Genomic DNA, 23,382 nt, shown 5'->3' with positions numbered 1-23,382 from the left:
AGAAAGCCCCCCTCTAACCTTTGATAGTAAGCTTTTCTGTAGTCTGCCTGTTGATGTATTTTCCGTTTGAACTGTGCACAACATGAAGAGACGGAACACTGGCGGCTTGTCACAATGCCCCCCGATGACATCACAATAGCGCTGCTGCCTAGAAAACAAGCTGCGCAGAAGAAGTTGTTCTTTGGGTGGGAGGGTGGGCTAGTGGAAGGAGGGGGCAATCTCTTTTTTTCCCGGGTGGTAGGGGGATGACAGGAGAAGGGAAGCGGGTGGTGAGAAAGGTACAGAGGGCAGGGTTTGGGGGCTGGGAAGGAAAGGGAAAAGATTAGGGTTTGGGGATGATGAAAGGGCTTTCTACGGGTAAGGATGGCAAAGGGTGGCAGTGACGGAAAGTCAGGCAACCTGTCCTGTCCGTCTTTTTGTATCGTGAATTGGAAAGACTGCAAGGGGGAGGGGAGTTGCTTGCGCCCTAAAGGAGGAGTTATTCAGATTCATTGCAGTGGGCGGCGGCTGCAAAACGCACCATTCTTCTTGTTTTGGCTCTGCAAAGCAGCCTTTTCAAGGGTTGGCTTGGGTGACAAAATGTCTTGTGTAGGCGTGGGTTTGTCTCCCTCTCGCTCTCTCTCCCTAAGATGTGTCCGGCATAGGCCAGGGTGCCACTCGAGGCCCAAACCAATTCTGGTTATCGCTTCTCGGCCTTTTGGCTAAGATCAAGTGTAGTATCTGTTCTTATCAGTTTAATATCTGATACGTCCCCTATCTGGGGACCATATATTAAATGGATTTTTAGAACAGGGAGATGGAAAAAGAGCTTGCTCTGTCCACTCCACGCATTGACCTGGTATTGCAGTACCTCCAGGAACGGTGCACCCCTTCTTAACCCAGTTTCCAAAAGCAGAACTCAATTCACCTGATTCATATTAGCCCGATTTAATGAATTGGAAGAAAGCATACGTCTTCATATGCACCTCAATTTGGCCCATTCACTTTTCACACTTCCTCCTTTTGTTTTTTATCTTTCACACTTTTGACTTTCTTTATTCATCCAAATAGCAAACTCATCACCACTCAACCTGACCAACTCGGCTATGTCCCCGTGCTGCAGTTCTCTGTCTTATCTAGATCATTTGCAATTGAATGGAATAGATCCCTTTTGGACAAAGTGGATTCACCTGCTGCTGCAGTGACCACAGGTGTGATAACATCTAGAATTGGCATCTGGTGCGATCTCTCCGCTTCCACTCCAAAGAAAGTTACCTGTTTATTCCTATCATGCATTGGTTTTTGGGGTTTTCTTTGAGTAATGATGATCTCTTTAGTAGTCTGTTGGCGCCCTCTCCTGGAGGAATAGTTTGCTTGCTCTTGGACATTCTAAAAGAGAGGTCATGATAGACATTGAGCTTCTGAGCTCAATTGGGGAAAGTCATGGGTGATGAATGTTTGCAACCTACTGCGAAGCCTCATACCGCAATATAAGGAACGTCAAATACTAAGAAAGGGCGGCCTATGAAAGAATTACTACTTTCAATAAGTACACTTAAACGGCTAATTGGGAATAGAAAAACTGTAAAAAGCCCTCTGAGAAAGCCCCCCTCTAACCTTTGATAGTAAGCTTTTCTGTAGTCTGCCTGTTGATGTATTTTCCGTTTGAACTGTGCACAACATGAAGAGACGGAACACTGGCGGCTTGTCACAATGCCCCCCGATGACATCACAATAGCGCTGCTGCCTAGAAAACAAGCTGCGCAGAAGAAGTTGTTCTTTGGGTGGGAGGGTGGGCTAGTGGAAGGAGGGGGCAATCTCTTTTTTTCCCGGGTGGTAGGGGGATGACAGGAGAAGGGAAGCGGGTGGTGAGAAAGGTACAGAGGGCAGGGTTTGGGGGCTGGGAAGGAAAGGGAAAAGATTAGGGTTTGGGGATGATGAAAGGGCTTTCTACGGGTAAGGATGGCAAAGGGTGGCAGTGACGGAAAGTCAGGCAACCTGTCCTGTCCGTCTTTTTGTATCGTGAATTGGAAAGACTGCAAGGGGGAGGGGAGTTGCTTGCGCCCTAAAGGAGGAGTTATTCAGATTCATTGCAGTGGGCGGCGGCTGCAAAACGCACCATTCTTCTTGTTTTGGCTCTGCAAAGCAGCCTTTTCAAGGGTTGGCTTGGGTGACAAAATGTCTTGTGTAGGCGTGGGTTTGTCTCCCTCTCGCTCTCTCTCCCTAAGATGTGTCCGGCATAGGCCAGGGTGCCACTCGAGGCCCAAACCAATTCTGGTTATCGCTTCTCGGCCTTTTGGCTAAGATCAAGTGTAGTATCTGTTCTTATCAGTTTAATATCTGATACGTCCCCTATCTGGGGACCATATATTAAATGGATTTTTAGAACAGGGAGATGGAAAAAGAGCTTGCTCTGTCCACTCCACGCATTGACCTGGTATTGCAGTACCTCCAGGAACGGTGCACCCCTTCTTAACCCAGTTTCCAAAAGCAGAACTCAATTCACCTGATTCATATTAGCCCGATTTAATGAATTGGAAGAAAGCATACGTCTTCATATGCACCTCAATTTGGCCCATTCACTTTTCACACTTCCTCCTTTTGTTTTTTATCTTTCACACTTTTGACTTTCTTTATTCATCCAAATAGCAAACTCATCACCACTCAACCTGACCAACTCGGCTATGTCCCCGTGCTGCAGTTCTCTGTCTTATCTAGATCATTTGCAATTGAATGGAATAGATCCCTTTTGGACAAAGTGGATTCACCTGCTGCTGCAGTGACCACAGGTGTGATAACATCTAGAATTGGCATCTGGTGCGATCTCTCCGCTTCCACTCCAAAGAAAGTTACCTGTTTATTCCTATCATGCATTGGTTTTTGGGGTTTTCTTTGAGTAATGATGATCTCTTTAGTAGTCTGTTGGCGCCCTCTCCTGGAGGAATAGTTTGCTTGCTCTTGGACATTCTAAAAGAGAGGTCATGATAGACATTGAGCTTCTGAGCTCAATTGGGGAAAGTCATGGGTGATGAATGTTTGCAACCTACTGCGAAGCCTCATACCGCAATATAAGGAACGTCAAATACTAAGAAAGGGCGGCCTATGAAAGAATTACTACTTTCAATAAGTACACTTAAACGGCTAATTGGGAATAGAAAAACTGTAAAAAGCCCTCTGAGAAAGCCCCCCTCTAACCTTTGATAGTAAGCTTTTCTGTAGTCTGCCTGTTGATGTATTTTCCGTTTGAACTGTGCACAACATGAAGAGACGGAACACTGGCGGCTTGTCACAATGCCCCCCGATGACATCACAATAGCGCTGCTGCCTAGAAAACAAGCTGCGCAGAAGAAGTTGTTCTTTGGGTGGGAGGGTGGGCTAGTGGAAGGAGGGGGCAATCTCTTTTTTTCCCGGGTGGTAGGGGGATGACAGGAGAAGGGAAGCGGGTGGTGAGAAAGGTACAGAGGGCAGGGTTTGGGGGCTGGGAAGGAAAGGGAAAAGATTAGGGTTTGGGGATGATGAAAGGGCTTTCTACGGGTAAGGATGGCAAAGGGTGGCAGTGACGGAAAGTCAGGCAACCTGTCCTGTCCGTCTTTTTGTATCGTGAATTGGAAAGACTGCAAGGGGGAGGGGAGTTGCTTGCGCCCTAAAGGAGGAGTTATTCAGATTCATTGCAGTGGGCGGCGGCTGCAAAACGCACCATTCTTCTTGTTTTGGCTCTGCAAAGCAGCCTTTTCAAGGGTTGGCTTGGGTGACAAAATGTCTTGTGTAGGCGTGGGTTTGTCTCCCTCTCGCTCTCTCTCCCTAAGATGTGTCCGGCATAGGCCAGGGTGCCACTCGAGGCCCAAACCAATTCTGGTTATCGCTTCTCGGCCTTTTGGCTAAGATCAAGTGTAGTATCTGTTCTTATCAGTTTAATATCTGATACGTCCCCTATCTGGGGACCATATATTAAATGGATTTTTAGAACAGGGAGATGGAAAAAGAGCTTGCTCTGTCCACTCCACGCATTGACCTGGTATTGCAGTACCTCCAGGAACGGTGCACCCCTTCTTAACCCAGTTTCCAAAAGCAGAACTCAATTCACCTGATTCATATTAGCCCGATTTAATGAATTGGAAGAAAGCATACGTCTTCATATGCACCTCAATTTGGCCCATTCACTTTTCACACTTCCTCCTTTTGTTTTTTATCTTTCACACTTTTGACTTTCTTTATTCATCCAAATAGCAAACTCATCACCACTCAACCTGACCAACTCGGCTATGTCCCCGTGCTGCAGTTCTCTGTCTTATCTAGATCATTTGCAATTGAATGGAATAGATCCCTTTTGGACAAAGTGGATTCACCTGCTGCTGCAGTGACCACAGGTGTGATAACATCTAGAATTGGCATCTGGTGCGATCTCTCCGCTTCCACTCCAAAGAAAGTTACCTGTTTATTCCTATCATGCATTGGTTTTTGGGGTTTTCTTTGAGTAATGATGATCTCTTTAGTAGTCTGTTGGCGCCCTCTCCTGGAGGAATAGTTTGCTTGCTCTTGGACATTCTAAAAGAGAGGTCATGATAGACATTGAGCTTCTGAGCTCAATTGGGGAAAGTCATGGGTGATGAATGTTTGCAACCTACTGCGAAGCCTCATACCGCAATATAAGGAACGTCAAATACTAAGAAAGGGCGGCCTATGAAAGAATTACTACTTTCAATAAGTACACTTAAACGGCTAATTGGGAATAGAAAAACTGTAAAAAGCCCTCTGAGAAAGCCCCCCTCTAACCTTTGATAGTAAGCTTTTCTGTAGTCTGCCTGTTGATGTATTTTCCGTTTGAACTGTGCACAACATGAAGAGACGGAACACTGGCGGCTTGTCACAATGCCCCCCGATGACATCACAATAGCGCTGCTGCCTAGAAAACAAGCTGCGCAGAAGAAGTTGTTCTTTGGGTGGGAGGGTGGGCTAGTGGAAGGAGGGGGCAATCTCTTTTTTTCCCGGGTGGTAGGGGGATGACAGGAGAAGGGAAGCGGGTGGTGAGAAAGGTACAGAGGGCAGGGTTTGGGGGCTGGGAAGGAAAGGGAAAAGATTAGGGTTTGGGGATGATGAAAGGGCTTTCTACGGGTAAGGATGGCAAAGGGTGGCAGTGACGGAAAGTCAGGCAACCTGTCCTGTCCGTCTTTTTGTATCGTGAATTGGAAAGACTGCAAGGGGGAGGGGAGTTGCTTGCGCCCTAAAGGAGGAGTTATTCAGATTCATTGCAGTGGGCGGCGGCTGCAAAACGCACCATTCTTCTTGTTTTGGCTCTGCAAAGCAGCCTTTTCAAGGGTTGGCTTGGGTGACAAAATGTCTTGTGTAGGCGTGGGTTTGTCTCCCTCTCGCTCTCTCTCCCTAAGATGTGTCCGGCATAGGCCAGGGTGCCACTCGAGGCCCAAACCAATTCTGGTTATCGCTTCTCGGCCTTTTGGCTAAGATCAAGTGTAGTATCTGTTCTTATCAGTTTAATATCTGATACGTCCCCTATCTGGGGACCATATATTAAATGGATTTTTAGAACAGGGAGATGGAAAAAGAGCTTGCTCTGTCCACTCCACGCATTGACCTGGTATTGCAGTACCTCCAGGAACGGTGCACCCCTTCTTAACCCAGTTTCCAAAAGCAGAACTCAATTCACCTGATTCATATTAGCCCGATTTAATGAATTGGAAGAAAGCATACGTCTTCATATGCACCTCAATTTGGCCCATTCACTTTTCACACTTCCTCCTTTTGTTTTTTATCTTTCACACTTTTGACTTTCTTTATTCATCCAAATAGCAAACTCATCACCACTCAACCTGACCAACTCGGCTATGTCCCCGTGCTGCAGTTCTCTGTCTTATCTAGATCATTTGCAATTGAATGGAATAGATCCCTTTTGGACAAAGTGGATTCACCTGCTGCTGCAGTGACCACAGGTGTGATAACATCTAGAATTGGCATCTGGTGCGATCTCTCCGCTTCCACTCCAAAGAAAGTTACCTGTTTATTCCTATCATGCATTGGTTTTTGGGGTTTTCTTTGAGTAATGATGATCTCTTTAGTAGTCTGTTGGCGCCCTCTCCTGGAGGAATAGTTTGCTTGCTCTTGGACATTCTAAAAGAGAGGTCATGATAGACATTGAGCTTCTGAGCTCAATTGGGGAAAGTCATGGGTGATGAATGTTTGCAACCTACTGCGAAGCCTCATACCGCAATATAAGGAACGTCAAATACTAAGAAAGGGCGGCCTATGAAAGAATTACTACTTTCAATAAGTACACTTAAACGGCTAATTGGGAATAGAAAAACTGTAAAAAGCCCTCTGAGAAAGCCCCCCTCTAACCTTTGATAGTAAGCTTTTCTGTAGTCTGCCTGTTGATGTATTTTCCGTTTGAACTGTGCACAACATGAAGAGACGGAACACTGGCGGCTTGTCACAATGCCCCCCGATGACATCACAATAGCGCTGCTGCCTAGAAAACAAGCTGCGCAGAAGAAGTTGTTCTTTGGGTGGGAGGGTGGGCTAGTGGAAGGAGGGGGCAATCTCTTTTTTTCCCGGGTGGTAGGGGGATGACAGGAGAAGGGAAGCGGGTGGTGAGAAAGGTACAGAGGGCAGGGTTTGGGGGCTGGGAAGGAAAGGGAAAAGATTAGGGTTTGGGGATGATGAAAGGGCTTTCTACGGGTAAGGATGGCAAAGGGTGGCAGTGACGGAAAGTCAGGCAACCTGTCCTGTCCGTCTTTTTGTATCGTGAATTGGAAAGACTGCAAGGGGGAGGGGAGTTGCTTGCGCCCTAAAGGAGGAGTTATTCAGATTCATTGCAGTGGGCGGCGGCTGCAAAACGCACCATTCTTCTTGTTTTGGCTCTGCAAAGCAGCCTTTTCAAGGGTTGGCTTGGGTGACAAAATGTCTTGTGTAGGCGTGGGTTTGTCTCCCTCTCGCTCTCTCTCCCTAAGATGTGTCCGGCATAGGCCAGGGTGCCACTCGAGGCCCAAACCAATTCTGGTTATCGCTTCTCGGCCTTTTGGCTAAGATCAAGTGTAGTATCTGTTCTTATCAGTTTAATATCTGATACGTCCCCTATCTGGGGACCATATATTAAATGGATTTTTAGAACAGGGAGATGGAAAAAGAGCTTGCTCTGTCCACTCCACGCATTGACCTGGTATTGCAGTACCTCCAGGAACGGTGCACCCCTTCTTAACCCAGTTTCCAAAAGCAGAACTCAATTCACCTGATTCATATTAGCCCGATTTAATGAATTGGAAGAAAGCATACGTCTTCATATGCACCTCAATTTGGCCCATTCACTTTTCACACTTCCTCCTTTTGTTTTTTATCTTTCACACTTTTGACTTTCTTTATTCATCCAAATAGCAAACTCATCACCACTCAACCTGACCAACTCGGCTATGTCCCCGTGCTGCAGTTCTCTGTCTTATCTAGATCATTTGCAATTGAATGGAATAGATCCCTTTTGGACAAAGTGGATTCACCTGCTGCTGCAGTGACCACAGGTGTGATAACATCTAGAATTGGCATCTGGTGCGATCTCTCCGCTTCCACTCCAAAGAAAGTTACCTGTTTATTCCTATCATGCATTGGTTTTTGGGGTTTTCTTTGAGTAATGATGATCTCTTTAGTAGTCTGTTGGCGCCCTCTCCTGGAGGAATAGTTTGCTTGCTCTTGGACATTCTAAAAGAGAGGTCATGATAGACATTGAGCTTCTGAGCTCAATTGGGGAAAGTCATGGGTGATGAATGTTTGCAACCTACTGCGAAGCCTCATACCGCAATATAAGGAACGTCAAATACTAAGAAAGGGCGGCCTATGAAAGAATTACTACTTTCAATAAGTACACTTAAACGGCTAATTGGGAATAGAAAAACTGTAAAAAGCCCTCTGAGAAAGCCCCCCTCTAACCTTTGATAGTAAGCTTTTCTGTAGTCTGCCTGTTGATGTATTTTCCGTTTGAACTGTGCACAACATGAAGAGACGGAACACTGGCGGCTTGTCACAATGCCCCCCGATGACATCACAATAGCGCTGCTGCCTAGAAAACAAGCTGCGCAGAAGAAGTTGTTCTTTGGGTGGGAGGGTGGGCTAGTGGAAGGAGGGGGCAATCTCTTTTTTTCCCGGGTGGTAGGGGGATGACAGGAGAAGGGAAGCGGGTGGTGAGAAAGGTACAGAGGGCAGGGTTTGGGGGCTGGGAAGGAAAGGGAAAAGATTAGGGTTTGGGGATGATGAAAGGGCTTTCTACGGGTAAGGATGGCAAAGGGTGGCAGTGACGGAAAGTCAGGCAACCTGTCCTGTCCGTCTTTTTGTATCGTGAATTGGAAAGACTGCAAGGGGGAGGGGAGTTGCTTGCGCCCTAAAGGAGGAGTTATTCAGATTCATTGCAGTGGGCGGCGGCTGCAAAACGCACCATTCTTCTTGTTTTGGCTCTGCAAAGCAGCCTTTTCAAGGGTTGGCTTGGGTGACAAAATGTCTTGTGTAGGCGTGGGTTTGTCTCCCTCTCGCTCTCTCTCCCTAAGATGTGTCCGGCATAGGCCAGGGTGCCACTCGAGGCCCAAACCAATTCTGGTTATCGCTTCTCGGCCTTTTGGCTAAGATCAAGTGTAGTATCTGTTCTTATCAGTTTAATATCTGATACGTCCCCTATCTGGGGACCATATATTAAATGGATTTTTAGAACAGGGAGATGGAAAAAGAGCTTGCTCTGTCCACTCCACGCATTGACCTGGTATTGCAGTACCTCCAGGAACGGTGCACCCCTTCTTAACCCAGTTTCCAAAAGCAGAACTCAATTCACCTGATTCATATTAGCCCGATTTAATGAATTGGAAGAAAGCATACGTCTTCATATGCACCTCAATTTGGCCCATTCACTTTTCACACTTCCTCCTTTTGTTTTTTATCTTTCACACTTTTGACTTTCTTTATTCATCCAAATAGCAAACTCATCACCACTCAACCTGACCAACTCGGCTATGTCCCCGTGCTGCAGTTCTCTGTCTTATCTAGATCATTTGCAATTGAATGGAATAGATCCCTTTTGGACAAAGTGGATTCACCTGCTGCTGCAGTGACCACAGGTGTGATAACATCTAGAATTGGCATCTGGTGCGATCTCTCCGCTTCCACTCCAAAGAAAGTTACCTGTTTATTCCTATCATGCATTGGTTTTTGGGGTTTTCTTTGAGTAATGATGATCTCTTTAGTAGTCTGTTGGCGCCCTCTCCTGGAGGAATAGTTTGCTTGCTCTTGGACATTCTAAAAGAGAGGTCATGATAGACATTGAGCTTCTGAGCTCAATTGGGGAAAGTCATGGGTGATGAATGTTTGCAACCTACTGCGAAGCCTCATACCGCAATATAAGGAACGTCAAATACTAAGAAAGGGCGGCCTATGAAAGAATTACTACTTTCAATAAGTACACTTAAACGGCTAATTGGGAATAGAAAAACTGTAAAAAGCCCTCTGAGAAAGCCCCCCTCTAACCTTTGATAGTAAGCTTTTCTGTAGTCTGCCTGTTGATGTATTTTCCGTTTGAACTGTGCACAACATGAAGAGACGGAACACTGGCGGCTTGTCACAATGCCCCCCGATGACATCACAATAGCGCTGCTGCCTAGAAAACAAGCTGCGCAGAAGAAGTTGTTCTTTGGGTGGGAGGGTGGGCTAGTGGAAGGAGGGGGCAATCTCTTTTTTTCCCGGGTGGTAGGGGGATGACAGGAGAAGGGAAGCGGGTGGTGAGAAAGGTACAGAGGGCAGGGTTTGGGGGCTGGGAAGGAAAGGGAAAAGATTAGGGTTTGGGGATGATGAAAGGGCTTTCTACGGGTAAGGATGGCAAAGGGTGGCAGTGACGGAAAGTCAGGCAACCTGTCCTGTCCGTCTTTTTGTATCGTGAATTGGAAAGACTGCAAGGGGGAGGGGAGTTGCTTGCGCCCTAAAGGAGGAGTTATTCAGATTCATTGCAGTGGGCGGCGGCTGCAAAACGCACCATTCTTCTTGTTTTGGCTCTGCAAAGCAGCCTTTTCAAGGGTTGGCTTGGGTGACAAAATGTCTTGTGTAGGCGTGGGTTTGTCTCCCTCTCGCTCTCTCTCCCTAAGATGTGTCCGGCATAGGCCAGGGTGCCACTCGAGGCCCAAACCAATTCTGGTTATCGCTTCTCGGCCTTTTGGCTAAGATCAAGTGTAGTATCTGTTCTTATCAGAACAAACTGAGCTAGCTACACTTGACGAGATACGATCAGGGAGACGAGCTCCGAAGCCCAGCCGAGACCGGAAGAGGGAGATCGGACGGAAGAAGAGCTTGGCAGAAAGAAGCAAGAAGACGAAGGCTCGGAGAAGACTTGGGGAGACCAGAGGAACTTCGAGGAGGAACACAGCGGGAGAAGACACCCGGAGAAGAATCCAAGATCCAGCCCCGGGAACTGAAGCAGGAACCAGCCATGGCAAGCAAGCCAGAGAAGGCAGCCAAGAAGGCTCAGGACCCAGGGACCTCCAGGAAGGCTCATCCAGAGGCTTCTTCGGCCCAAGAGGCCCCTACCTCCGACGCCAGCCAGCCGGAGGGAGCCCGGACGCCGCCTGAAAAGGCTCCAACCCTGGAGCCTTGGATGCGGCAGACGGTCGCCCTGAAGCTAAAGGCGGTGGATGGTAGGTTGCCGGACATGTCCAGCGACGTGTTCTGCAAGAAGATGATTCTGGATCAGGGCTTCTCCAGGGCGGAAACCCTGAGTGTCCAGACCTTCATGACTGGCATTTTTCTGGTAACCTTTGCCACGGTGAATGCCTGCAGGAGATACTGGGAGGCGATGAACGCAGCGATGCCGGACTCCCCTTTTCATTCTTTTTTAGGATCCTGTCCTATACAGAGGGATGAAAAGAGGATCACGGTCTCCATGCGGAACCCGCACACCCCAGGAAGAGACATCTCCACGTTCCTGGGACGTCTCTGCACAGTGGTGAGGGAGCCATCCCACATCCTTAACGGCAACGGATTCTGGACGGGTAAGTGGTCAGTAACCGTTCGACTCTACAGGGAACCAGCATCCGAGGATGGTCTCCAGCACCTGCCCCCGACATTCTCTCTGGGAAACTCCTTTGGTCTCATCTACTACCCGGACATGCCACACAACTGCAGGAAATGTGGCGGGAAAGGGCATTCGATGAAGACCTGCAAGGAGGACGCCTGCAGGGTTTGCCGGGTGACAGGACACAGCTCCAAGGACTGCCCAAAGAAGAAGACTTGCAACCTATGTGGACAGGCGGACCACCTTTACAAGGACTGCCCACAGCGGGAGAAATCCTGGGCAAGGGTTGCCGCGGCGACCCAGTATCGGGTAGTCACAGCTTCGTCGACCAAGGCAGCTACGACCAAGGCCACAGAGGCCAAGGACAAGGCGGCCAAGAACCCGGCGACCGTGGCTCCAGCCGATGCCCCAGCAGCCACGGAGTCCAGGGAAAAGAAGGGTAAGAAAACTGTGGCCCCCTCCCTGGTCCCCCCCCCTGTCACCCCTGTCCAAACCCCTCCCCCCCCGGCCAACCCTACTGAGGATTCCACTACCTCCACCTCATTTCCCTACTCCTCAGTTGGTCTCCTCACCCCCCCCCCAAAGCCCACTCTCCCTCCCCAGACCATGAGAGCAGAGGGCCTCAGCACTCTTGCACTTTTCACCGAGGAGGATTTTCCAGCTCTTGTCTCCTCAGGTACAGGCCAAAGGAAAAGGAAGGTGGAAGATAGTCCTGTCGCAGAACCTTCCAAGCTGTTCATTGTGGATCCCAATCCACCCCAGGAAGAGGAGGATGGCCTCCTCCCAGAACCGGACGTGTTGGAGCAGATGGTGGAGTCCCTTGTGGCCGAAGAAGAAATGGAGGAGTCGGAAGCCACGGAGGCACCATCCCTGCTCGATCAGCTAGAAGAAGAGGGTCTGCTGGAGATACCCTTACCAGCAGGTGCCAAAGAGGAAGAACCGCCCGACCGGAGTGGTAACTAAGGCACACCGCCTGCGCTAACTTTCTCTTTCCTCCAATGACTGCTAACATTAACACCTTTTCCATTAATGTTAGGAGCATCAGAGACAAGTTCCGACGCCAGACAATTTTTGCATTCCTTAACACTCAGTCTAGTGATGTATTTTTCCTGCAGGAATGCTCCCTTCCCTCCTCTAGGTCCTTCAACCATCTGGCCAGGGAGTGGACCCATGGCCCATCCTACTGGTCCGGCGGAGGCGACTGTAGGTCCGCGGGGGTCGCCGTGCTGATCAGGGGAAGCGCCTTCACATTGGACTCTGTTCAGGAAATCGTCTGCGGCAGGTTACTGCTCGTGGATGGCACCTGGGCGGGAGAACCTGTCAGGTTCATCAATGTGTACGCTTCTCCTGTGAAGAGCGATCGACTGGAGCTCCTCCAAGCCCTGCGCCCTCAGCTCGCTACCGCCAGGACGGTAGTGATGGCCGGGGATTTCAACTGCCCGATTGAGGAGGATGGACGCAGTTCTGGAACGGCTGCCAAGTTGGACGTCACATCCAAACTGCTCATTGAGATGGTGACCGAAGCCTCTCTTGTGGACGTTGTTGGCTCCATCGGACACGGATCCGTGAACTATTCATGGTGCCGATCCGATGGCTCGCTGCGTTCCAGGATTGACTTTGTGTTTACCTCTCGGGCGGTTGGGCGGAGTGGGCACTCGATGGTCCCCTGCTTCTTCTCTGACCACAGAGCCATTCACTTTCAAGGTGTGCTGGGCCATGGCTTCCCCATTGGCCCGGGCTCCTGGAAGCTGAACTGCTCTCTGCTGGAAAAGGGTGAGATTCTGGAGGAGCTTAGAGCTGCCTACTCCACGTGGCGGGCCTACAAGGCGGGCTTCCAGTCTGTTTCTGACTGGTGGGAATACGTTAAACTCGAGTTCCGTTTCTTCTTTCAGGCAAAGAGTCAACAACAGGCGGGTCTGAAGAGGAGGGACTTCAGGAGACTCCAGCGTGAGCTGCGTTCCCTGCAGGACCTTCTTCGATGCGGCTGGGACGTGAGAGAGGAGCTGGAGGAGACTAAGAGGAGCCTGAAAAGGCACTTCGAGGAGGAGTCCGAGCGAATTGTCTTCCGTTCCAAAGTGGAGAACCTGGAGAAGGGTGAGAAATGTAACTCGTTCTTTTTCAGGAAACTCCACGCCGGTCACACGCCCATGAATGAACTACGAGACGAGAGTGGCAGCATGCGACGCGGGAAAGAGAACGTGATGAAGGTCGTCAGCGACTTCTACAGCGAACTCTACGCCCGCAAGACTACTGACCCCGAGGCCGCCGATAAGTTCCTGTCAGGTATCACTAACCATCTTGACCCTGCAGACGCGGCGGCCATGGATGTTCCTCTGACGGTGGACGAGCTGCTCTCGGCCGCCAAATCCTTTAGTTCTGGCAGGACACCGGGCAGTGACGGCCTCCCAGCAGAGCTCTATGTAGCGCTGGGAGACCTAATCTGTCCGGACCTGTTAGGGCTGTATGAGGAGATGGTGGTGGAGGGCAGAATGCCTCCATCTCTGAGGGAAGGAATGGTCACGATCCTGTACAAGCGTAAAGGAGAGAGGTGCGACCTGAAGAATTGGCGTCCCATCACCCTTCTGAACGTCGACTACAAGATCCTGGCCAAGACGATGGCAACGAGATTGAAGACTGTTATCGGACGGATCATCCACCCGGATCAGACCTGCGGCATCCCCGGACGTCGCATCGCAGACAGCCTGGCTCTCATGCGGGACACGGTCGAGTACATCAAAGCCCGCCGGGTGCACGCAGCCCTGATCTCGTTGGATCAGGAAAAGGCCTTCGACCGTGTTTCCCATGAGTTCCTGGGCAAAGCTCTGCACAGGTTAGGTTTGGGTAACATGTTTTGCTTGTATGTCCAACTAATGTATTTTGATATTCACAGCTCGGTGTTGGTAAACGGCTGGAAGACTGACCCCTTCCCGGTCCTCTCAGGGGTCAGACAAGGCTGTCCTCTGTCACCTCTTCTTTTTGTTTGTGTTATAGAACTCTTTGCAGAGGCTATCCGGCGGAATGGAGAGATCAGAGGGATCACCGCACCAGGACCAGAACGCTTCGAGGTCAAGTGCTCGCTCTACATGGACGACGTGACCGTCTTCTGCGCGGACCGGCGCTCAGTCGACACCCTCGTCCAGACCTGTGAGACCTTCGGACGGGCTTCGGGAGCCAAAGTCAACTGCGGGAAGTCGGAAGCCATGCTCTTCGGGGACTGGCAGCCGGCCTCTTCCGCCCCCTTCCCTTTCAGCATCCAGCCGGATTTCATCAAGGTTCTTGGAGTCTGGTTCGGGAAGGAAGGAGCAGCCCTCAAGTCCTGGGAGGAACGCTTGACCAAGATCACCCAACGGATTGGTCTGTGGAGCCTCAGACGCCTCACCTGTGAGGGCAAAGCACTGGTCCTGCGTAACGAGGTACTGCCCGTGCTGCAGTACACGGCCCAGGCCTGGCCCCCCCTTGCCACCGTGTGCAGGGCCATTACCAGGACGGTGTTTCGTTTTGTCTGGGGATCCAAGATGGACAGAGTAAAGCGGAGCATCATGTACAAGGATCCTCGCAAGGGTGGGAAGGGCGTACCCGATATCCCCACCCTCCTGCGATCCTCCTTCGTATGTGACTGCGTTCGCCGAACTCTGCGAGTCAAGAGAGGTTCCGCGGGTGGGTCCATGTCTCGCTTCTTCCTGCTCCCCCTTTGGAGACGGTTAGGCTGGGACAAGTGGGACAGCTCCTTCCCCTACAACTGGACGGCGCCATGGTTCTACGGAGACGTGGTTCGGTTTGTGAGGGAACACCAACTGGAGGGACTCAAGCCTGATTTGTGGAAGCCAAAGACTATCTACAAACTCATCAGAGCCAAGGACGAAATGGAGAACATTCCAGGACTTCATCACGACACACTGGAGACTGTTTGGACAAACGTGTCATCGGCTGGATTGACCAACGGGCACAAGGACTTGTCATGGATGGCGATACAGGGCGGACTGCCCGTCCGGTCATTCATGCACGCCCGGAACCTGTGCAAAACCCGGTACTGCCCAAGGTGCCCCTTCGTGGAGGAAACATCGCTGCACGCCTTTTGGGACTGCCGTTTCGCACAGCGCCTGTTGGTTGCCCTGGAGGATGACCTGAGGAACTCCGTCCCCAGAGGGAGCCTATCGTACCATTCCGTACTTTATGGACTCTTCCCTGGGACTCACACCGTTGGAGCCATCCAGGAGGCTTGGCGCCTTATGAACTGCTTTAAGGACGCTATTTGGGTCGCCAGGAACCGGCTCATCTTGAAGAGGGAGAGGATGTCTATCCAGGATTGCCGCAGGCTGATCCACAGCCTGCTCAGAGACTATTCCATCATGGACAGTCCGGACGACAGCGCCGAGGAGGAGGTTTAGACCTCTTCCATGCCCCCTCCCTCCTTTTCCCGTTATGTGCGTCTTTCAATAAAGCTTCGGGCCTGTGATTTCCCCACCCTATCCCCCTTTTCCCCTACCCCCATCCCCCAATCGCCGGTTCGTCGTTATTTATTGTCTAACTTTTTCTTTCAGCTTGAGTGTTATGGATAAGCATAGGAGCGTGATGTATAGTTTAGTGCGTCGTACTCTATGGCTATGTAAGAAGGATTGTATAGTTCTGTGTGTACGGGGCTGCGGCACTGTACACGGTTTGTTACCTTTTTGTGAGTAGTGCATGATAATAAAGATGCTGTTAAATCAAAAAATCTGTTCTTATCAGTTTAATATCTGATACGTCCCCTATCTGGGGACCATATATTAAATGGATTTTTAGAACAGGGAGATGGAAAAAGAGCTTGCTCTGTCCACTCCACGCATTGACCTGGTATTGCAGTACCTCCAGGAACGGTGCACCCCTTCTTAACCCAGTTTCCAAAAGCAGAACTCAATTCACCTGATTCATATTAGCCCGATTTAATGAATTGGAAGAAAGCATACGTCTTCATATGCACCTCAATTTGGCCCATTCACTTTTCACACTTCCTCCTTTTGTTTTTTATCTTTCACACTTTTGACTTTCTTTATTCATCCAAATAGCAAACTCATCACCACTCAACCTGACCAACTCGGCTATGTCCCCGTGCTGCAGTTCTCTGTCTTATCTAGATCATTTGCAATTGAATGGAATAGATCCCTTTTGGACAAAGTGGATTCACCTGCTGCTGCAGTGACCACAGGTGTGATAACATCTAGAATTGGCATCTGGTGCGATCTCTCCGCTTCCACTCCAAAGAAAGTTACCTGTTTATTCCTATCATGCATTGGTTTTTGGGGTTTTCTTTGAGTAATGATGATCTCTTTAGTAGTCTGTTGGCGCCCTCTCCTGGAGGAATAGTTTGCTTGCTCTTGGACATTCTAAAAGAGAGGTCATGATAGACATTGAGCTTCTGAGCTCAATTGGGGAAAGTCATGGGTGATGAATGTTTGCAACCTACTGCGAAGCCTCATACCGCAATATAAGGAACGTCAAATACTAAGAAAGGGCGGCCTATGAAAGAATTACTACTTTCAATAAGTACACTTAAACGGCTAATTGGGAATAGAAAAACTGTAAAAAGCCCTCTGAGAAAGCCCCCCTCTAACCTTTGATAGTAAGCTTTTCTGTAGTCTGCCTGTTGATGTATTTTCCGTTTGAACTGTGCACAACATGAAGAGACGGAACACTGGCGGCTTGTCACAATGCCCCCCGATGACATCACAATAGCGCTGCTGCCTAGAAAACAAGCTGCGCAGAAGAAGTTGTTCTTTGGGTGGGAGGGTGGGCTAGTGGAAGGAGGGGGCAATCTCTTTTTTTCCCGGGTGGTAGGGGGATGACAGGAGAAGGGAAGCGGGTGGTGAGAAAGGTACAGAGGGCAGGGTTTGGGGGCTGGGAAGGAAAGGGAAAAGATTAGGGTTTGGGGATGATGAAAGGGCTTTCTACGGGTAAGGATGGCAAAGGGTGGCAGTGACGGAAAGTCAGGCAACCTGTCCTGTCCGTCTTTTTGTATCGTGAATTGGAAAGACTGCAAGGGGGAGGGGAGTTGCTTGCGCCCTAAAGGAGGAGTTATTCAGATTCATTGCAGTGGGCGGCGGCTGCAAAACGCACCATTCTTCTTGTTTTGGCTCTGCAAAGCAGCCTTTTCAAGGGTTGGCTTGGGTGACAAAATGTCTTGTGTAGGCGTGGGTTTGTCTCCCTCTCGCTCTCTCTCCCTAAGATGTGTCCGGCATAGGCCAGGGTGCCACTCGAGGCCCAAACCAATTCTGGTTATCGCTTCTCGGCCTTTTGGCTAAGATCAAGTGTAGTATCTGTTCTTATCAGTTTAATATCTGATACGTCCCCTATCTGGGGACCATATATTAAATGGATTTTTAGAACAGGGAGATGGAAAAAGAGCTTGCTCTGTCCACTCCACGCATTGACCTGGTATTGCAGTACCTCCAGGAACGGTGCACCCCTTCTTAACCCAGTTTCCAAAAGCAGAACTCAATTCACCTGATTCATATTAGCCCGATTTAATGAATTGGAAGAAAGCATACGTCTTCATATGCACCTCAATTTGGCCCATTCACTTTTCACACTTCCTCCTTTTGTTTTTTATCTTTCACACTTTTGACTTTCTTTATTCATCCAAATAGCAAACTCATCACCACTCAACCTGACCAACTCGGCTATGTCCCCGTGCTGCAGTTCTCTGTCTTATCTAGATCATTTGCAATTGAATGGAATAGATCCCTTTTGGACAAAGTGGATTCACCTGCTGCTGCAGTGACCACAGGTGTGATAACATCTAGAATTGGCATCTGGTGCGATCTCTCCGCTTCCACTCCAAAGAAAGTTACCTGTTTATTCCTATCATGCATTGGTTTTTGGGGTTTTCTTTGAGTAATGATGATCTCTTTAGTAGTCTGTTGGCGCCCTCTCCTGGAGGAATAGTTTGCTTGCTCTTGGACATTCTAAAAGAGAGGTCATGATAGACATTGAGCTTCTGAGCTCAATTGGGGAAAGTCATGGGTGATGAATGTTTGCAACCTACTGCGAAGCCTCATACCGCAATATAAGGAACGTCAAATACTAAGAAAGGGCGGCCTATGAAAGAATTACTACTTTCAATAAGTACACTTAAACGGCTAATTGGGAATAGAAAAACTGTAAAAAGCCCTCTGAGAAAGCCCCCCTCTAACCTTTGATAGTAAGCTTTTCTGTAGTCTGCCTGTTGATGTATTTTCCGTTTGAACTGTGCACAACATGAAGAGACGGAACACTGGCGGCTTGTCACAATGCCCCCCGATGACATCACAATAGCGCTGCTGCCTAGAAAACAAGCTGCGCAGAAGAAGTTGTTCTTTGGGTGGGAGGGTGGGCTAGTGGAAGGAGGGGGCAATCTCTTTTTTTCCCGGGTGGTAGGGGGATGACAGGAGAAGGGAAGCGGGTGGTGAGAAAGGTACAGAGGGCAGGGTTTGGGGGCTGGGAAGGAAAGGGAAAAGATTAGGGTTTGGGGATGATGAAAGGGCTTTCTACGGGTAAGGATGGCAAAGGGTGGCAGTGACGGAAAGTCAGGCAACCTGTCCTGTCCGTCTTTTTGTATCGTGAATTGGAAAGACTGCAAGGGGGAGGGGAGTTGCTTGCGCCCTAAAGGAGGAGTTATTCAGATTCATTGCAGTGGGCGGCGGCTGCAAAACGCACCATTCTTCTTGTTTTGGCTCTGCAAAGCAGCCTTTTCAAGGGTTGGCTTGGGTGACAAAATGTCTTGTGTAGGCGTGGGTTTGTCTCCCTCTCGCTCTCTCTCCCTAAGATGTGTCCGGCATAGGCCAGGGTGCCACTCGAGGCCCAAACCAATTCTGGTTATCGCTTCTCGGCCTTTTGGCTAAGATCAAGTGTAGTATCTGTTCTTATCAGTTTAATATCTGATACGTCCCCTATCTGGGGACCATATATTAAATGGATTTTTAGAACAGGGAGATGGAAAAAGAGCTTGCTCTGTCCACTCCACGCATTGACCTGGTATTGCAGTACCTCCAGGAACGGTGCACCCCTTCTTAACCCAGTTTCCAAAAGCAGAACTCAATTCACCTGATTCATATTAGCCCGATTTAATGAATTGGAAGAAAGCATACGTCTTCATATGCACCTCAATTTGGCCCATTCACTTTTCACACTTCCTCCTTTTGTTTTTTATCTTTCACACTTTTGACTTTCTTTATTCATCCAAATAGCAAACTCATCACCACTCAACCTGACCAACTCGGCTATGTCCCCGTGCTGCAGTTCTCTGTCTTATCTAGATCATTTGCAATTGAATGGAATAGATCCCTTTTGGACAAAGTGGATTCACCTGCTGCTGCAGTGACCACAGGTGTGATAACATCTAGAATTGGCATCTGGTGCGATCTCTCCGCTTCCACTCCAAAGAAAGTTACCTGTTTATTCCTATCATGCATTGGTTTTTGGGGTTTTCTTTGAGTAATGATGATCTCTTTAGTAGTCTGTTGGCGCCCTCTCCTGGAGGAATAGTTTGCTTGCTCTTGGACATTCTAAAAGAGAGGTCATGATAGACATTGAGCTTCTGAGCTCAATTGGGGAAAGTCATGGGTGATGAATGTTTGCAACCTACTGCGAAGCCTCATACCGCAATATAAGGAACGTCAAATACTAAGAAAGGGCGGCCTATGAAAGAATTACTACTTTCAATAAGTACACTTAAACGGCTAATTGGGAATAGAAAAACTGTAAAAAGCCCTCTGAGAAAGCCCCCCTCTAACCTTTGATAGTAAGCTTTTCTGTAGTCTGCCTGTTGATGTATTTTCCGTTTGAACTGTGCACAACATGAAGAGACGGAACACTGGCGGCTTGTCACAATGCCCCCCGATGACATCACAATAGCGCTGCTGCCTAGAAAACAAGCTGCGCAGAAGAAGTTGTTCTTTGGGTGGGAGGGTGGGCTAGTGGAAGGAGGGGGCAATCTCTTTTTTTCCCGGGTGGTAGGGGGATGACAGGAGAAGGGAAGCGGGTGGTGAGAAAGGTACAGAGGGCAGGGTTTGGGGGCTGGGAAGGAAAGGGAAAAGATTAGGGTTTGGGGATGATGAAAGGGCTTTCTACGGGTAAGGATGGCAAAGGGTGGCAGTGACGGAAAGTCAGGCAACCTGTCCTGTCCGTCTTTTTGTATCGTGAATTGGAAAGACTGCAAGGGGGAGGGGAGTTGCTTGCGCCCTAAAGGAGGAGTTATTCAGATTCATTGCAGTGGGCGGCGGCTGCAAAACGCACCATTCTTCTTGTTTTGGCTCTGCAAAGCAGCCTTTTCAAGGGTTGGCTTGGGTGACAAAATGTCTTGTGTAGGCGTGGGTTTGTCTCCCTCTCGCTCTCTCTCCCTAAGATGTGTCCGGCATAGGCCAGGGTGCCACTCGAGGCCCAAACCAATTCTGGTTATCGCTTCTCGGCCTTTTGGCTAAGATCAAGTGTAGTATCTGTTCTTATCAGTTTAATATCTGATACGTCCCCTATCTGGGGACCATATATTAAATGGATTTTTAGAACAGGGAGATGGAAAAAGAGCTTGCTCTGTCCACTCCACGCATTGACCTGGTATTGCAGTACCTCCAGGAACGGTGCACCCCTTCTTAACCCAGTTTCCAAAAGCAGAACTCAATTCACCTGATTCATATTAGCCCGATTTAATGAATTGGAAGAAAGCATACGTCTTCATATGCACCTCAATTTGGCCCATTCACTTTTCACACTTCCTCCTTTTGTTTTTTATCTTTCACACTTTTGACTTTCTTTATTCATCCAAATAGCAAACTCATCACCACTCAACCTGACCAACTCGGCTATGTCCCCGTGCTGCAGTTCTCTGTCTTATCTAGATCATTTGCAATTGAATGGAATAGATCCCTTTTGGACAAAGTGGATTCACCTGCTGCTGCAGTGACCACAGGTGTGATAACATCTAGAATTGGCATCTGGTGCGATCTCTCCGCTTCCACTCCAAAGAAAGTTACCTGTTTATTCCTATCATGCATTGGTTTTTGGGGTTTTCTTTGAGTAATGATGATCTCTTTAGTAGTCTGTTGGCGCCCTCTCCTGGAGGAATAGTTTGCTTGCTCTTGGACATTCTAAAAGAGAGGTCATGATAGACATTGAGCTTCTGAGCTCAATTGGGGAAAGTCATGGGTGATGAATGTTTGCAACCTACTGCGAAGCCTCATACCGCAATATAAGGAACGTCAAATACTAAGAAAGGGCGGCCTATGAAAGAATTACTACTTTCAATAAGTACACTTAAACGGCTAATTGGGAATAGAAAAACTGTAAAAAGCCCTCTGAGAAAGCCCCCCTCTAACCTTTGATAGTAAGCTTTTCTGTAGTCTGCCTGTTGATGTATTTTCCGTTTGAACTGTGCACAACATGAAGAGACGGAACACTGGCGGCTTGTCACAATGCCCCCCGATGACATCACAATAGCGCTGCTGCCTAGAAAACAAGCTGCGCAGAAGAAGTTGTTCTTTGGGTGGGAGGGTGGGCTAGTGGAAGGAGGGGGCAATCTCTTTTTTTCCCGGGTGGTAGGGGGATGACAGGAGAAGGGAAGCGGGTGGTGAGAAAGGTACAGAGGGCAGGGTTTGGGGGCTGGGAAGGAAAGGGAAAAGATTAGGGTTTGGGGATGATGAAAGGGCTTTCTACGGGTAAGGATGGCAAAGGGTGGCAGTGACGGAAAGTCAGGCAACCTGTCCTGTCCGTCTTTTTGTATCGTGAATTGGAAAGACTGCAAGGGGGAGGGGAGTTGCTTGCGCCCTAAAGGAGGAGTTATTCAGATTCATTGCAGTGGGCGGCGGCTGCAAAACGCACCATTCTTCTTGTTTTGGCTCTGCAAAGCAGCCTTTTCAAGGGTTGGCTTGGGTGACAAAATGTCTTGTGTAGGCGTGGGTTTGTCTCCCTCTCGCTCTCTCTCCCTAAGATGTGTCCGGCATAGGCCAGGGTGCCACTCGAGGCCCAAACCAATTCTGGTTATCGCTTCTCGGCCTTTTGGCTAAGATCAAGTGTAGTATCTGTTCTTATCAGTTTAATATCTGATACGTCCCCTATCTGGGGACCATATATTAAATGGATTTTTAGAACAGGGAGATGGAAAAAGAGCTTGCTCTGTCCACTCCACGCATTGACCTGGTATTGCAGTACCTCCAGGAACGGTGCACCCCTTCTTAACCCAGTTTCCAAAAGCAGAACTCAATTCACCTGATTCATATTAGCCCGATTTAATGAATTGGAAGAAAGCATACGTCTTCATATGCACCTCAATTTGGCCCATTCACTTTTCACACTTCCTCCTTTTGTTTTTTATCTTTCACACTTTTGACTTTCTTTATTCATCCAAATAGCAAACTCATCACCACTCAACCTGACCAACTCGGCTATGTCCCCGTGCTGCAGTTCTCTGTCTTATCTAGATCATTTGCAATTGAATGGAATAGATCCCTTTTGGACAAAGTGGATTCACCTGCTGCTGCAGTGACCACAGGTGTGATAACATCTAGAATTGGCATCTGGTGCGATCTCTCCGCTTCCACTCCAAAGAAAGTTACCTGTTTATTCCTATCATGCATTGGTTTTTGGGGTTTTCTTTGAGTAATGATGATCTCTTTAGTAGTCTGTTGGCGCCCTCTCCTGGAGGAATAGTTTGCTTGCTCTTGGACATTCTAAAAGAGAGGTCATGATAGACATTGAGCTTCTGAGCTCAATTGGGGAAAGTCATGGGTGATGAATGTTTGCAACCTACTGCGAAGCCTCATACCGCAATATAAGGAACGTCAAATACTAAGAAAGGGCGGCCTATGAAAGAATTACTACTTTCAATAAGTACACTTAAACGGCTAATTGGGAATAGAAAAACTGTAAAAAGCCCTCTGAGAAAGCCCCCCTCTAACCTTTGATAGTAAGCTTTTCTGTAGTCTGCCTGTTGATGTATTTTCCGTTTGAACTGTGCACAACATGAAGAGACGGAACACTGGCGGCTTGTCACAATGCCCCCCGATGACATCACAATAGCGCTGCTGCCTAGAAAACAAGCTGCGCAGAAGAAGTTGTTCTTTGGGTGGGAGGGTGGGCTAGTGGAAGGAGGGGGCAATCTCTTTTTTTCCCGGGTGGTAGGGGGATGACAGGAGAAGGGAAGCGGGTGGTGAGAAAGGTACAGAGGGCAGGGTTTGGGGGCTGGGAAGGAAAGGGAAAAGATTAGGGTTTGGGGATGATGAAAGGGCTTTCTACGGGTAAGGATGGCAAAGGGTGGCAGTGACGGAAAGTCAGGCAACCTGTCCTGTCCGTCTTTTTGTATCGTGAATTGGAAAGACTGCAAGGGGGAGGGGAGTTGCTTGCGCCCTAAAGGAGGA

The 23,382-nt window shown here is 48.8% G+C and overlaps 10 non-coding genes and 2 pseudogenes across 10 annotated transcripts; all 12 read left to right on the top strand.

Annotated features, from left to right (window-relative positions):
- Positions 1-681: 681 nt before the first annotated feature.
- On the top strand, positions 682-872 carry LOC142288783 (U2 spliceosomal RNA). The gene has a single exon (XR_012749415.1). It is a non-coding gene; the product is annotated as a U2 spliceosomal RNA (small nuclear RNA).
- A 1,387-nt stretch (positions 873-2,259) lies between these two features.
- Positions 2,260-2,450, top strand: LOC142288781 (U2 spliceosomal RNA). Its single transcript, XR_012749414.1, has one exon. It is a non-coding gene; the product is annotated as a U2 spliceosomal RNA (small nuclear RNA).
- Positions 2,451-3,837: 1,387 nt separating this feature from the next.
- Positions 3,838-4,028, top strand: LOC142288780 (U2 spliceosomal RNA). Its single transcript, XR_012749413.1, has one exon. It is a non-coding gene; the product is annotated as a U2 spliceosomal RNA (small nuclear RNA).
- A 1,387-nt stretch (positions 4,029-5,415) lies between these two features.
- LOC142288778 (U2 spliceosomal RNA) lies at positions 5,416-5,606 on the top strand. The gene has a single exon (XR_012749411.1). It is a non-coding gene; the product is annotated as a U2 spliceosomal RNA (small nuclear RNA).
- A 1,387-nt stretch (positions 5,607-6,993) lies between these two features.
- LOC142288777 (U2 spliceosomal RNA) lies at positions 6,994-7,184 on the top strand. Its single transcript, XR_012749410.1, has one exon. It is a non-coding gene; the product is annotated as a U2 spliceosomal RNA (small nuclear RNA).
- A 1,387-nt stretch (positions 7,185-8,571) lies between these two features.
- On the top strand, positions 8,572-8,762 carry LOC142288776 (U2 spliceosomal RNA). Its single transcript, XR_012749409.1, has one exon. It is a non-coding gene; the product is annotated as a U2 spliceosomal RNA (small nuclear RNA).
- A 1,387-nt stretch (positions 8,763-10,149) lies between these two features.
- LOC142288796 (U2 spliceosomal RNA) lies at positions 10,150-10,239 on the top strand (annotated as a pseudogene).
- A 5,443-nt stretch (positions 10,240-15,682) lies between these two features.
- LOC142288793 (U2 spliceosomal RNA) lies at positions 15,683-15,887 on the top strand (annotated as a pseudogene).
- Positions 15,888-17,274: 1,387 nt separating this feature from the next.
- Positions 17,275-17,465, top strand: LOC142288775 (U2 spliceosomal RNA). The gene has a single exon (XR_012749408.1). It is a non-coding gene; the product is annotated as a U2 spliceosomal RNA (small nuclear RNA).
- A 1,387-nt stretch (positions 17,466-18,852) lies between these two features.
- On the top strand, positions 18,853-19,043 carry LOC142288774 (U2 spliceosomal RNA). The gene has a single exon (XR_012749407.1). It is a non-coding gene; the product is annotated as a U2 spliceosomal RNA (small nuclear RNA).
- Positions 19,044-20,430: 1,387 nt separating this feature from the next.
- LOC142288773 (U2 spliceosomal RNA) lies at positions 20,431-20,621 on the top strand. The gene has a single exon (XR_012749406.1). It is a non-coding gene; the product is annotated as a U2 spliceosomal RNA (small nuclear RNA).
- A 1,387-nt stretch (positions 20,622-22,008) lies between these two features.
- Positions 22,009-22,199, top strand: LOC142288772 (U2 spliceosomal RNA). The gene has a single exon (XR_012749405.1). It is a non-coding gene; the product is annotated as a U2 spliceosomal RNA (small nuclear RNA).
- Positions 22,200-23,382: the final 1,183 nt, after the last annotated feature.

This window comes from Anomaloglossus baeobatrachus, unplaced genomic scaffold (assembly GCF_048569485.1).
Source record: "Anomaloglossus baeobatrachus isolate aAnoBae1 unplaced genomic scaffold, aAnoBae1.hap1 Scaffold_850, whole genome shotgun sequence".
NCBI classification, from domain to species: Eukaryota; Metazoa; Chordata; class Amphibia; order Anura; family Aromobatidae; genus Anomaloglossus; species Anomaloglossus baeobatrachus.
Note: the sequence above shows the minus strand (reverse complement) of the source record. Positions and strands in the feature narration are given on the sequence as shown.